The sequence below is a fragment of the Polypterus senegalus genome, chromosome 11, assembly GCF_016835505.1.
Source record: "Polypterus senegalus isolate Bchr_013 chromosome 11, ASM1683550v1, whole genome shotgun sequence".
Classification (NCBI taxonomy): domain Eukaryota; kingdom Metazoa; phylum Chordata; class Cladistia; order Polypteriformes; family Polypteridae; genus Polypterus; species Polypterus senegalus.
In genome coordinates, this window is record NC_053164.1 from 158,732,850 (window position 1) to 158,746,313 (window position 13,464).

Sequence of the window (13,464 nt, forward strand, 5' to 3'; positions counted from 1 at the left end):
TCGCAAAGTCGCGGGTGGCACAGCAGAAGGGTTTCTGAACCATCTCTTAGTGAATTTATTGTCAATCTGAAGTGTGTGAATAGTGAATCTATTTGCATATCTGTACCTTGTTTCCTGATTATCACATAGTGTGAGAAAAGGACATTCTGAGAAGCAGTTTCAGAGAGCCATCTCCAACTATTTTAGACCGATTTCTCAACTACCAACTTGCTGTAAGCGTTTGTTTTCTGTATGGATCCGCCTGTTTTTAAAAGTCTGAGGTAACAAAACATTTTTACTTTATAAACTCTCATTAGGATAGCCATTTGGAGACAGACTCCAAAGATGAACATGACCTAGGAATTTATATCGAAGCGAATGCTTAATACACATAAGGCAACTGTGTTTTCATTCATTTTGCTAAATGTACTTATTTTAATACAGACTAGTATAAGATGTACCTGAGACCAGCCTGTCTGTTTTTATTTATGTCTGTAGAGTTTAAAAAGTTTGTATCTAGACATTTTTCTGTGGTACCAGTTTCTTTATCCGCTTTTTTTTTCACAAAGATACCGGATCTTTGCAAGACGAACGTATAAAGTTTTCATTTTGATTCGGCACTCAAGTTGCCGCGTTCAAGTATGAATTTCATTTGTTTATCCTGTTCACTTTCCATAGCGTTTAAAAGGTCGCTGGAACCCACCATGGGACCATATGTTGTCGAGGTAATAGGATCGTATTGCACGTGTATTCATATTTATCCTCTTGAACCTATTAAACTAGTAATGAAAGGAATGGCCGCGCTTATGATGATTTTTCATTTTTTGATTAGCTCATTTCTATAACATAGGAACCTTTTGGCAAAAGGAAACTCTGTAAATAGCCTACACTTGTGCATTTAAACATAGATTTATAAGAAAGCATGTTACACACCTTATCCCAGTTTTGTACGTGCATTTAAAAGCACTCACTGTTACACTAGCATAAAATGTTGATATTTTCTGTCTACTCAAAACTAAAATTATTTCTATTAACACAGGGGATAATCAGAAATCATTTTACTATTTTTAATTAAAAAGTTAAAAACAGAAAAGCCCAATGATTTTTGTTTCTGTGGTTCTGCATTGGTTTCCTGCCTTGCGCCCTGTGTTGGCAGGGATTGGCTCCAGCAGACCACCGTGACCCAGTGTTCGGATTCAGCAGGTATTTCCCTGCCTTGCGCCCTGTGTTGGCAGGGATTGGCTCCAGCAGACCCCTGTGACCCAGTGTTCGGATTCAGCGGGGCACTCTTCTGTACATCCGAAGTTCATTGAACTAAAATAGCAAAGCTAATTACTCTTGATAACTAATGATCAAATATTCAGGTAATTCTTAATTAAACACTAAAGCATTAGTGAACAACATACATTTTCAGTAGCCAAGTAAAATGACCAGTTGCTTTAACATGAAAATAAAGCATTATAAGAAAAATCCCTTTTTCCAACAGTTTTCATGACCGGTCTTTGGAATCATCAGTGCCTTTCTGATCACATCCACCCCAAACATAGCATAGAACTTAATTTCTGTACTCATTTTAAATGATAATAGCTTGTATAAAGTCCCTAAAGGAACTGGAGACATCAAATATCTTCTATCATATATCTTTTCTTGCCAGCCCAAGTCATTCAGATTCTGCTTACAATACACATGTACAATTACTTTTCTCAAATGGCCAAATCTTTGGCCTGCTAATCATGAAAAAATCTGATTTTATTCACATGACACTTTATTTGCATATTTTATTATAACTACTTAACTTTTATCGACATTTATTTTTCTAGTATCAGAATGTAGTTTAAGTTAATTTGTTTTGGGTTCAATAGATGTATTTTTCATATTTACGATTCTTGTTTTCTTTCTTTCACATCTTTGAGTTCCCTTTTTGTTACTTCGCGCTCCCTTAGTGGGGTCCGCCCAGAGTTTGAGAACCACTGTGTAGGGTTTTATTTGTAAAACACTCTGCTGCATTTCAAGCTAAATTAGATTCCCTTGTTTATTCAGCCATCCATAGGTGTTCCATTTTTGTTATAAATTGTATTTAGTCTCTCTTTATTTACTAAGCATGTTATACGATGATTAGAAAACAGTTATCTTGTTCAGGCTTTAATTTAAAGCAGCATTTTCATCAACATGTTATAAACACTTTGGTACTCAGAAGGCTTTGTATAATACAAAGTTTTAGAAATTCTTTGAACGCTTGGTGAGAGCCTTCCATTTTACATCAGTTATGAGCCCCTGAAAATAAGAACGGTTATAGGAGGTTATAGGAGCAGATACACTACAGATGATGATTAGGCTTTGGACACATTAGGCCAATCAGGATGGAAAATGTTTTAGTGAATAGTTACATCATATCTATTATAGGCGTCAGCACAAGGATTAAAATTTTACTAAAACTATGAGGTTTTATTCTTTCTTTTAGGTAGTCCAGGTGACATAGGACAGCTATCGTTGAAAACTGCTTTTCCCTCTGTTTGTGAAAAAGCATCCTTGGTTTTAGTAGCATTCTGGGTTGAAGGGGATGTAAGTTTAAACTGTGATTCCAAGTGTCTGCAAAGTCTTGAAAACGAGTCAAAGGACCAGGGTTTGTGTGGGGTTCATAGTCAGGGGCAGAGTTAAGCTAGACATTATTATTCCAAAATTAAACATTGACTCACCCCTATCTCAAAGATAAGGCAGTAAAAACTAAAATTTACAAACATTAAGTCACAGAGGAGATTAAAAAACATCTTAAGACCGGATCAACAAGGGATCACCCCAAGCTCACCGCACACTACAACAGAACCTACGTGTTCTGCGGTATATTATCAGCTAAACTGTCATCTAAAATAGTTAAATAAAACATTATTTAACATCTGCTAGTATGAGGCTAATTAACATTAGCCGGTTATTGTTAGAATCTTACCTGACACTAAAAGTGAGGCTTGTGTTCCTCCTGATTCAGGAAGAACATTAAATATTGGAGTTTAGAATATGAACTAGACTGGTAGTCTTGATGGTAAGGACATTTGTTCCAAAATAAATAAATAAAGTTAATTATGAAGTAAATAACCACATGAAAAAGTGGAGTGATTACAATTTGAAAAACCGCCGTGATGCAGATGTGCATTTTTCATTATTGCTGGAGACTTCAATCATGCCAACTTGAAGTCATTTCTCCCAGAATGTAAACTTTGCAACTAGAGGGGGAAGCTGTCTGAACAATGTTTACACGAGCGCTCCTGACGCCTACAAGGCACTACCCCAAACTCACCTGGGCTGTTCAGATCATATCAGCGTTTTTATGGTTCCTGCATACATGTCCCTGCTGAAGCGCACTAAACCAGCCCGCAAGAGCATCAGAGTGTGGCAGGTTGGTGCGGTTTCAGCTCTCCAAGACTGCTTCGAATTGACAGACTGGGACATTTTCAGAGAGGCTGCTATGGATGGTGACTCCATCAATCTGGAGGAGTACACAGACTCTGTGACTGGCTACATCTCCAAATGCATAGAGGATGTTACTGTTACCAAGGATGTTACCACAAGAGCCAACCAAAAGCCCTGGATGACAAGAGAAGTGCACAAGCTGCTCAAGATCAGAAATGCAGCCTTCAGATCTGGAGACAAGGCCGCCCTCAGGGTGACCAGAGCCAACCTGTCTCGTGCTATAAGGAGAGCTAAGTGGGCATATGCGCAGAAGATCAACAAACAATTCAGCAGCACCAGAGACACATGTCGTATGTGGCAGGGTGTTCAGGCAATTACAAACTACAAGCCCAATCCACACAGCAGTGATGGTGATGCCTCCCTTCCAGATGAGCTGAACAACTTCTTTGCACGGTTTGAGGCACAGAACAAAGAGCCTGCGAGAAAAGCAACACCTCCCTCCACTGACCAAGCACTCTGTCTCTCCATAACAGATGTGAGGAGGACTCTATCCAGAGTCAATCCACGCAAGGCTGCAGGACCTGACAACATACCTGGTCTTGTGCTCAAAGAATGTGAAAGTCAACTGGCTGGTGTCCTCACAGACATCTTCAACACATCTCTGAGCCAGTCGTCAGTCCCAACATGCTTCAAGTCGACCACCATCATACCAGTGCCAAAGAAGTCATCAGTGACATGCCTGAATGACTACCGACCAGTTGCACTCACACCAATCATAATGAAGTGCTTGAAAGGTTAGTCATGTCACACATAAAGACTAATCTCCTGCCTCCCTTGACCCTCTTCAGTTTGCATACCGCTCAAACAGGTCAACTGAGGATGCCATATGCTCTGCCCTTCACATCTCCCTGACACATCTGGATAAAAAAGACACATATGTCAGGATGCTATTCATAGACTTTAGCTCTGCCTTCAACACAATCATCCCTCCAAAGCTGGTTGTAAAACTGAGCAGGTTGGGCCTAAACACCACCCTCTGCAATTGGATCCTGGACTTCTTGACAGAGAGGCCCCAGTCAGTTCGGATGGGCCACAACACTTCCAGCATCATCACACTGAGCACTGGAGCACCGCAGGGCTGTGTGCTTAGTCCACTGCTCTTCACCCTGCTGACTCAAGACTGCACAGCCACGCACAACACCAATCACATCATCAAGTTTGCGGATGATAAGACGGTGCTGGGACTGATAAGCAGGGATGATGAAAGAGCATACAGAGATGAGGTGAAATGGCTGTCCGCATGGTGTGAAGACAACAATCTATCTCTCAATGTCGACAAAACAAAAGAGATAATCGTGGACTTCAGAAAATCACGTCCTGCCCACATCCCGCTCAGCATCAACGGTTTAGATGTGGAGATTGTTAGGAGTACCAAGTTCCTCGGTGTGCACTTAACTGAGGAACTTACGTGGACACATAACACCTCATCACTAATCAAGAAAGCCCAGCAGAGACTACACTTCCTGAGGCGGCTGAATCAAGCACGTCTTCCCCTTCCATCCTCACCATGTTCTACAGAGGCATCATAGAGAGTGTCCTGACCAGCTGCATCACTGTCTGGTATGGCAACTGCAACATATCCGACCGCAAGCGCCTGCAAAGGATAGTGAAGACAGCAGAGAACATTATTGGGGTGCCTCTCCCTTCACTACAGGACATATTTTACAAACGCAGTGTCCGCAAGGCCTGCAGCATTGTGCAGGACCCCTTACACCCCTCACATGGACTTTTCACACTTCTGCCATCCAAGAGAAGATACTGCAGCATCAAAGCCAAATCTGCGAGGCTGCAGGAGAGTTTTTACCCCCAAGCTGTTAGACTCCTTAACACCAGGCTGCCCCCTGGGACCTTCCACATGGCCTCAACCACCACTAAAAACAGAACTTTTATACATGAAAACCACTATCCAGCTAAGAACTGAAAATCTCATACTGACCGGTCATTGTTTACACACGTCTTAAACAACTATTATCATACACTGATAATTTCTGTATTATCTATATCTATTATTTATTATTTATTTACTTATTATATTACATATCTTACACATCAATATTGCTGCTACTTGTTTGTCCTATCTTTGCACAATGTCTTGTCTTGTTTGTGTTTTAATTATAAATTTTAAAATTTCTATTCTATTTTTAATTTACTATTTGCACATCATGTTGTTACACTGTGGACCCTGAGCTTCACAATTTCATCTATCTGTATACTTGTATATGGTTGAGATGACAATAAAGTTCACTTTGACTTTGACTTAAGTATTATCAAGCACCGGGATCTATTTATAAGGTTTATTTAATTTAGTTATAAACAAAATGATTGTTGGCATTTTGCTTTGAAACTAACAATAGTTTGATAGAGATATTAGAATTAGAATGCAAGACAAACCTCTACACTCTATAACAAAATGTTGCTGTTCCAATAGGAATATCTCGGATCTCTGTTTTATTTTAACCTTTTCACAAGAAGTCCCTGGTCAGGGAAATATACCACCTATATTGAAAATGATTAGTGCCGAGATGCTAACTAAATAGATATAATCTAAGATATTTTAGAATATGGCCCAGGGTGCTACCCCATGATTCTGACAAACTAAAGGGTCTGCACTTAATTGTCCAACTTCCTGCAGGAGCTATGAATCTTGTAATGGAGACTGCAAAAGATTCTATAATCTTTACTCTGTAATGGTCCACATGACGGAGATCTAGCGCCTGTGTCCGTAGTGTTAACCAGTCATAAGACATGATGTTCAAAATTCACCTAGGGTTTTTCAAATGAGATAGGACGAGTGTGGCATGTGTTCTGTATTCTCTTTTCTGTATTAACTACTTGCAGTGACCAAACCCCCCGAGACCTTACCCTACCTTTCACTAACCCGAAAAAGAGATATCCATCAAAATGCTCTTGACAGTTTCCTTAACCAATCAGACCGGTGGGGTGGGAGTCTCTTTTCAAAAAGTCTTTGCCTCCCCGACCAGCCGGGCTATAAAAAACTTTTTCAATGACCCTCCATCCTCAACGGTGAAAAAAATTAGGGTTTAAAATCAAATGGTCCTTTATCAGTCATTTTCAAAAACAATATTAAAATTCAGAGAGGTTTTATCAACCACTTCAAAACATTACAACTAAACAGTGTGATTAAAAGCCGACAAAAAACATGTGATCTCACCGGGACAATCAGTTCAGACACTTCATATGATTTTCTAGGTCATATACCCCTAAAACCCCTAAGGTCCATCAAACCTATCAGGTCCAGAAAATGGCATTTAGAGAAAGCCTCTGCAATTTCACGTATTTTTGAGTAAGATAAAAGGCTTAGACAATTGACTCCTGAATAGAATGTTTATTTTTCAGGTCGTCAACAGCATTTTGTACAAAGGTGGTGAAAAGGCAGAAAGATGTGGAAGCAGCTCAGAGTCTTGATAACCGGGCTCCTGAGCCACGGTTTGTAGAAAACAGACAGTCGCTGCTACTGCTGAGCCGATCAGTCTCAAACAGACCCGTAGGCCGTGTCTGGCTGGGTCGGTCTGTACAACATCCCTGCCGGTACTTTTTACAGTAGGTGCCGATCTGCTATTCTATCCGGCAGAGCCCCCATCTAACACTTACCCAGATTTTGAGCCTTTCGAAATGTTTCACCCAGGGTGTGTCCGTTTGTTCAAGGGCCATGCCCCGCATAATCCCATCCTTGGGTGATATGTTCCAAACGGCCGGAGCCTCTACCGGGTCGTCCACGGCCTCTTCTTGTTGCACGGCCTGAATGGCTATCTCCTCAGACCCTGCTAGGAACCCCAGAACATCATGAGCAGGTACAAAAATGTCAGGTACTGCACGGTTCTCCAGGAAACTATCCGGCCAATATAAATCACCAGGGGCAGATACCTGAGGCTCAGGCCCCTAGATCTGGGCAGTTGAAGGCATAAGAAGGTCCGGCCGAGAAGGCTAGCTGTTAGGCGCAGAGTACTCAGAGTCGGGCACGATAGCCTCAGGTCAAAACAGGCCACCGTAGGGGACTGTCCGGCCCGTAGACCATCGTGGCTGATCAGGAACATAGCTGGAGAGATGCTGATTGTTAAACGTTCAAAACACGTCGTTGAAAACTTTTTTATACTCTTTGAAAAGAGACTCCCGCCCCACCGGCCTGATTGGTTAGGGAAACTGTCAAGAGCATTTTGATGGATGTCTCTTATTCGGGTCAGTGAAAGGTACTTCAGCATAAAAAACCTAAGGTCTCAGGGTTATGGTCACTGTGAATAGTGAATACAGAAAAGAGAATACAGAACACACGCCACACTCATCCTATCTCTTTTGAAAAACCCTAGGTGAATTTTGAACATCATGTCCTATGGTTAACACTGCGGACACAGGTGCTAGATCTCCGTCATATGGACCATTACAGAATAAAGATTATAGAATCTTTTGCAGTCTCCATTACAAGATCCATAGCACCCGCAGGAAGTTGGACGATTAAGTGCAGACCGTTTAGTTGGTCAGAATCATGGGGTTACCGCCCAGGGCCATATTCTAAAATATGTTAGATTATATCTATTTAGTTAGCATGTCGGCACTATTCAATATAGGTGGTATATTTCCCTGACCAGGGGTTTCTTGTCAAAAGGTTAAAATAAAACAGAGATCCGAGATATTCCTATTGGAACAGCAACATTTTGTTATAGAGTGTATAGGTTTGTCTTGCATTCTAATTCTTAAAGCTCTATCAAACTACTGTTAATTTCAAAGCAAAATGCCAAGAATCATTTTGTTTATAACTAAATTAAATAAACCTTATAAATAGATCCCGGTGCTTGATAGTACTTAACCCTAATTGATATCATTAAATGATACTTCTGTGTTTTATTTAGATTTAATATTTTTAATTTGCCTTTTTAAGTTTTATTTAAGAAACATTCAGACTATTCTAGACTGCGCATGTCAAAAAAGCTTATGATTTATTTCAAATGTTTTTATACATCACGGCGGTTTTTCAAATTGTAATCACTCCACTTTTTCATGTGGTTATTTACTTCATAATTAACTTTATTTATTTAATTTCGTACAAATGTCCTTACCATCAAGACTACCAGTCTAGTATATACAGTATTCTAAACTCCAATATTTAATGTTCTTCCTGAATCAGGAGGAACACAAGCCTCACTTTTGGTGCCAGGTAACATTCTAACAATAACCAGCTAATGTTAATTAGCCTCATACTAGCAGATGTTAAGTAATGTTTTCCCCAACTCTTTGCAACCCTGTGGAACTACCTACATAGATGACAGTTTAGCTGATAATATACCGCAGAACACGTAGGTTCTGTTGTAGTGTGCGGTGAGCTTGGGGTGATCCCTTGTTGATCCGGTCTTAAGATGTTTTTTAATCTCCTCTGTGACTTAATGTTTGTAAATTTTAGTTTTTACTGCCTTATCTTTGTGATAGGGGCAAGTCAATGTTTCATTTTGGAATAATAATGTCTAGCTTAACTCTGCCCCTGACTATGAACCCCGCACAAACCCTGGTCCTTTGACTCGTATTCAAGACGTTTGCAGACACTTGGAATCACAGCTTAAACTTACATCCCCTTCACCCTGAATGCTACTAAAACAAAGGATGCTTTTTCACAAACAGAGGGGAAAAGCAGTTTTTAACGACAGCTGTCCTATGTCACCTGGACTAACAAATGAAAGAATAACCCTCACTGTTTTAGTAAAATTATAATCCTTGTGCTGACGCATATAATAGATATGATGTAACTATTCACTAAAACATTTTCCATCCTGATTGGCCTAACGTGTCCAAAGTCTAATCATCATCAGCCCTGTAGTGTACAGGCTCCTATAACCTCCTATAACCGTTCTTATTTTCAGGGGCTCATAACTGATGTAAAATGGAAGGCTCTTACCAAGCGTTCACAGAATTTCTAAAACTTTGTATTATACAAAGCCTTCTGAGTACCAAAGTGTTTATAACATGTTGATGAAAATGCTGCTTTAAATTAAAGCCTGAACAAGATACACTAACTGTTTTCTAATCATCGTATAACATGCTTAGTAAATAAAGAGAGACTAAATACAATTTATAACAAAAATGGAACACCTATGGATGGCTGAATAAACAAGGGAATCTAATTTAGCTTGAAATGCAGCAGAGTGTTTTACAAATAAAACCCTACACAGTGGTTCTCAAACTCTGGGCGGACCCTGCTAGGGGTCTGTTATACTACATTTTTCTTTATGTCACTTTATCTGGACAATACTGTTATGAGTTTTATTCACATGTGCATGCGGCACACAGGGGCTCAGCAGTTAGAATTGCCAACCAAGCATTGGATTAGATAGCCAAAGACAACTGGAGGATTGTATAGTCAGCTTAAACACAGAAGAGTACTTCTGTCCTCTGTCAGCACAAAATCTTCTTTCCTTGTTGGGAGAATGAGAACCGGCATGTAAGCACTATGATATTTCTGTATTTTGTGGAGGAGGAGTTCAGCCCTTTCCTGCCCTTGTTTGGAGACAGAGAGGATCAGCAAGTTGAAGAAGAATAGCATAAAAGGCTTGGACAACAGCCAGACCCTTTGAGGTACGAGTCGGCAAAGTTCCGGAAAACCTCCCAGCGTGGGGACGAGAAATGGCTGACTGTGTTGATCCAGATTCCCACCTGGATAAAGTCTGTCATATGCCTCCCGTCTGTAACCGCGTTAACCGTCAGTAAATGTAAGCTAAAATATATTTTTTCTCATGTGATTCTTGTACCGCCGTAATCACGATGGGAGGGATATCGCCTTTTCTGTTATATTACTATATTGTTTAGTTACTTAATATGCCGCAATTTCAAAAGAACACATTTCCAAGAGAGCTAATGCCTCTTCAGGAAACAGGGGTGTGAAGCAACAAAAAGGGGAGTTGAAGATGTGAAAAAAGAAAACAAGAATCGAAAATATGAAAAATACATCTATTGAACCCAAAACAAATTAACTTAAACTACATTCTGATACTAGAAAAATAAATGTCGATAAAAGTTAAGTAGTTATAATAAAATATGCAAATAAAGTGTCATGTGAATAAAATCAGGTTTTTTCATAATTAGCAGGCCAAAGATTTGGCCATTTGAGAAAAATAATTGTACATGTGTATTGTAAGCAGAATCTGAATAACTTGGGTTGGCAAGAAAAGATATATGATAGAAGATATTTGATGTCTCCAGTTTCTTTAGGGACTTTATACTAGCTATTATCATTTAAAATGAGTACAGAAATTAAGTTCTATGCTATGTTTGGGGTGGATGTGATCGGTCAAGAAAACTGTTGGAAAAAGGGATTTTTCTTATAATGCTTTATTTTCATGTTAAAGCAACTGGTCATTTCACTTGGCTACTGAAAATGTATTTTGTTTACTAATGCTTTAGTGTTTAATTAAGAATTACCTGAATATTTGATCATTAGTTTAATTAGAAAGAGCTATTTTATCTGCTATTTTAGTTCAATGAACTTCGGATGTGCAGAAGAGCACCCTGCTGGGTCACTGGGTCACGGGGGTCTGCTGGAGCCAATCCCTGCCAACACAGGGCGCAAGGCAGGGAAATACCTGCTGAATCCGAACACTGGATCAAGGGGGTCTGCTGGAGCCAATCCCTGCCAACACAGGGCGCAAGGCAGGGAACCAATCCTGGGCAGGGCGCCAACCCACCGCAGAAACAAAAATCATAATTGGGCTTTTCTGTTTTTAATTTTTTAATTAAAAATAGTAAAATGATTTTTAATCATCCCCTGTGTTAATAGAAATAATTTTAGTTTTGAGTAGACAGAAAATATCAACATTTTGTGCTAGTGTAACAGTGAGTGCTTTTAAATGCACGTACAAAACTGGGATAAGGTGTGTAACATGCTTTCTTATAAATCTATGTGTAAATGCACAAGTGTAGGCTATTTACAGAGTTATCCTTTGCCAAAAGGCTCCTATGTTATAGAAATGAGCTAAGCAAAAATGAAAAATCATCATAAGCGCGGCCATTCCTTTCATTACTATTTTAATAAGTTCGAGAGGATAAATATGAATACACACGCAAGACGTGCCTATTACCTCGACAACATACGGTTCCATTGCGGGTTCCAGCGACCTTCTAAACACTACAGAAAGTGAACAGGATAAACAAATGAAATTCATACTTGAACGTGGCGACTTGAGCGCCAATGCAAAATGAAAACTTTATAACGTCCGTCTTGCAAACATCCGTTATCTTTGAGAAATAAAAAGTACCGCAGAAAAATGTCTAGATACAAACTTTTTTAACTCTAAAGATGTAAATAAAAACATACAGGCTGGTCTCAGGTACATCTTATACTAGTCTGTATTAAAATAAGTACATTTAGCAAAATGAATGAAAACACAGTTGCCTTATGTGTATTAAGCATTCGCTTCGATATAAATTCCTAGGTCATGTTCATCTTTGGAGTCTGTCTCCAAATGGCTATCCTAATGAGAGTTTATAAAGTAAAAATGTTTTGTTACCTCAGACTTTTAAAAACAGGCGGATCCATACAGAAAACAAACGCTTACAGCAAGTTGGTAGTTGAGAAATCGGTCTAAAATAGTTGGAGATGGCTCTCTGAAACTGCTTCTCAGAATGTCCTTTTCTCACACTATGTGATAATCAGGAAACAAGGTACAGATATGCAAATAGATTCACTATTCACACACTTCAGATTGACAATAAATTCACTAAGAGATGGTTCAGAAACCATTCTGCTGTGCCACCCGCGACTTTGCGAGTAGCAGAGGGATTTGAGAGCAAAGCTGGACACCTAAAAGTCCTGTATTTTTAAAAAAAAGTCACCTTTGCATACCCAAGGTAAGGCTGTTTTTCACATTGACCCCGCCAAATGATCTGACCTGGGCTTAAAGATCGTCATCTGATCTGGTCCAGGGGCTTCAGCATGCGCCTGTGTAACTACCTAAAACACTATAACAAACCTCAATCCCTACACCAAGATGGATAAAAAAAATTATCAAAACAGATAGCCTAGTTCTTAATCCTATTCATTTACACATGAACAATACCCGGAGCCTGTCACACACACCTGCCGTCTCTGTGCTGTAAAATGCACCCCCCACCCCCAACCTTAGCTTCAGGTGAGCGTCGCTTGTATTGAGAAAATGTCTTCCGTATTCGTGGCTTGCCAAAGCGTCTTTACCTATTCCCAGAATGACTGCACGTTTAAGGTGATCTAACTTTTAGACATTTTTAGACATTTATATTTGCTATGCCCAGGTGCTGATAAGGATGTTTGCACAGAACGCATCAGGAGGGTTTTTTTTTACAGCTATAGCCTACTCGCAGGGGCTCAGAGACTTTCAGCTTTTTAGAGAGCCTGTCAGCTTTTTACAGACTCAGGTACTCAGCTGTGATAAAATAAAAAACGGTTTACAAGTGCTAAACTAAGGTTTAAATCTTTAAAGTCATAGATTATCTATACTAATAAAAGGCAAAGCCCTCACTGACTCACTCACTCACTCACTCACTCACTGACTGACTCACTGACTCATCACTAATTCTCCAACTTCCCGTGTAGGTAGAAGGCTGAAATTTGGCAGGTTCATTCCTTACAGCTTCCTTACAAAAGTTGGGCAGGATTCATTTAGAAATTCTACAGGTAATGGTCATAACTGGAAGCTATTTTTCTCCATTTACTGTAATGGAATTGAGCTCGAAAGCCGTGGGGGGCGGAGTTTTGTGTGAAATCATCACGCCTCGCACGTAATCACGCAGTACCTAGAAAACAAGGAAGACCTCCTAAAAGCGCTGAAGAAAACATGCATTATATAATTCTGAAGGCAGCGAAACAATAAGAAGCGAGCAAGTGACATATACAACCATATTCGTGAGTGCTGCTACTTCGGAAACAAAGCACCTAAAGTTTAAACCTAAAGTTTAAATTAAGTTCATAGACAGGCTGCCACTGGCATTTGTAATTTAGTGCCTGCCCATATAAGGCCGTCCATCAACAGCAATCCAATAGAAACA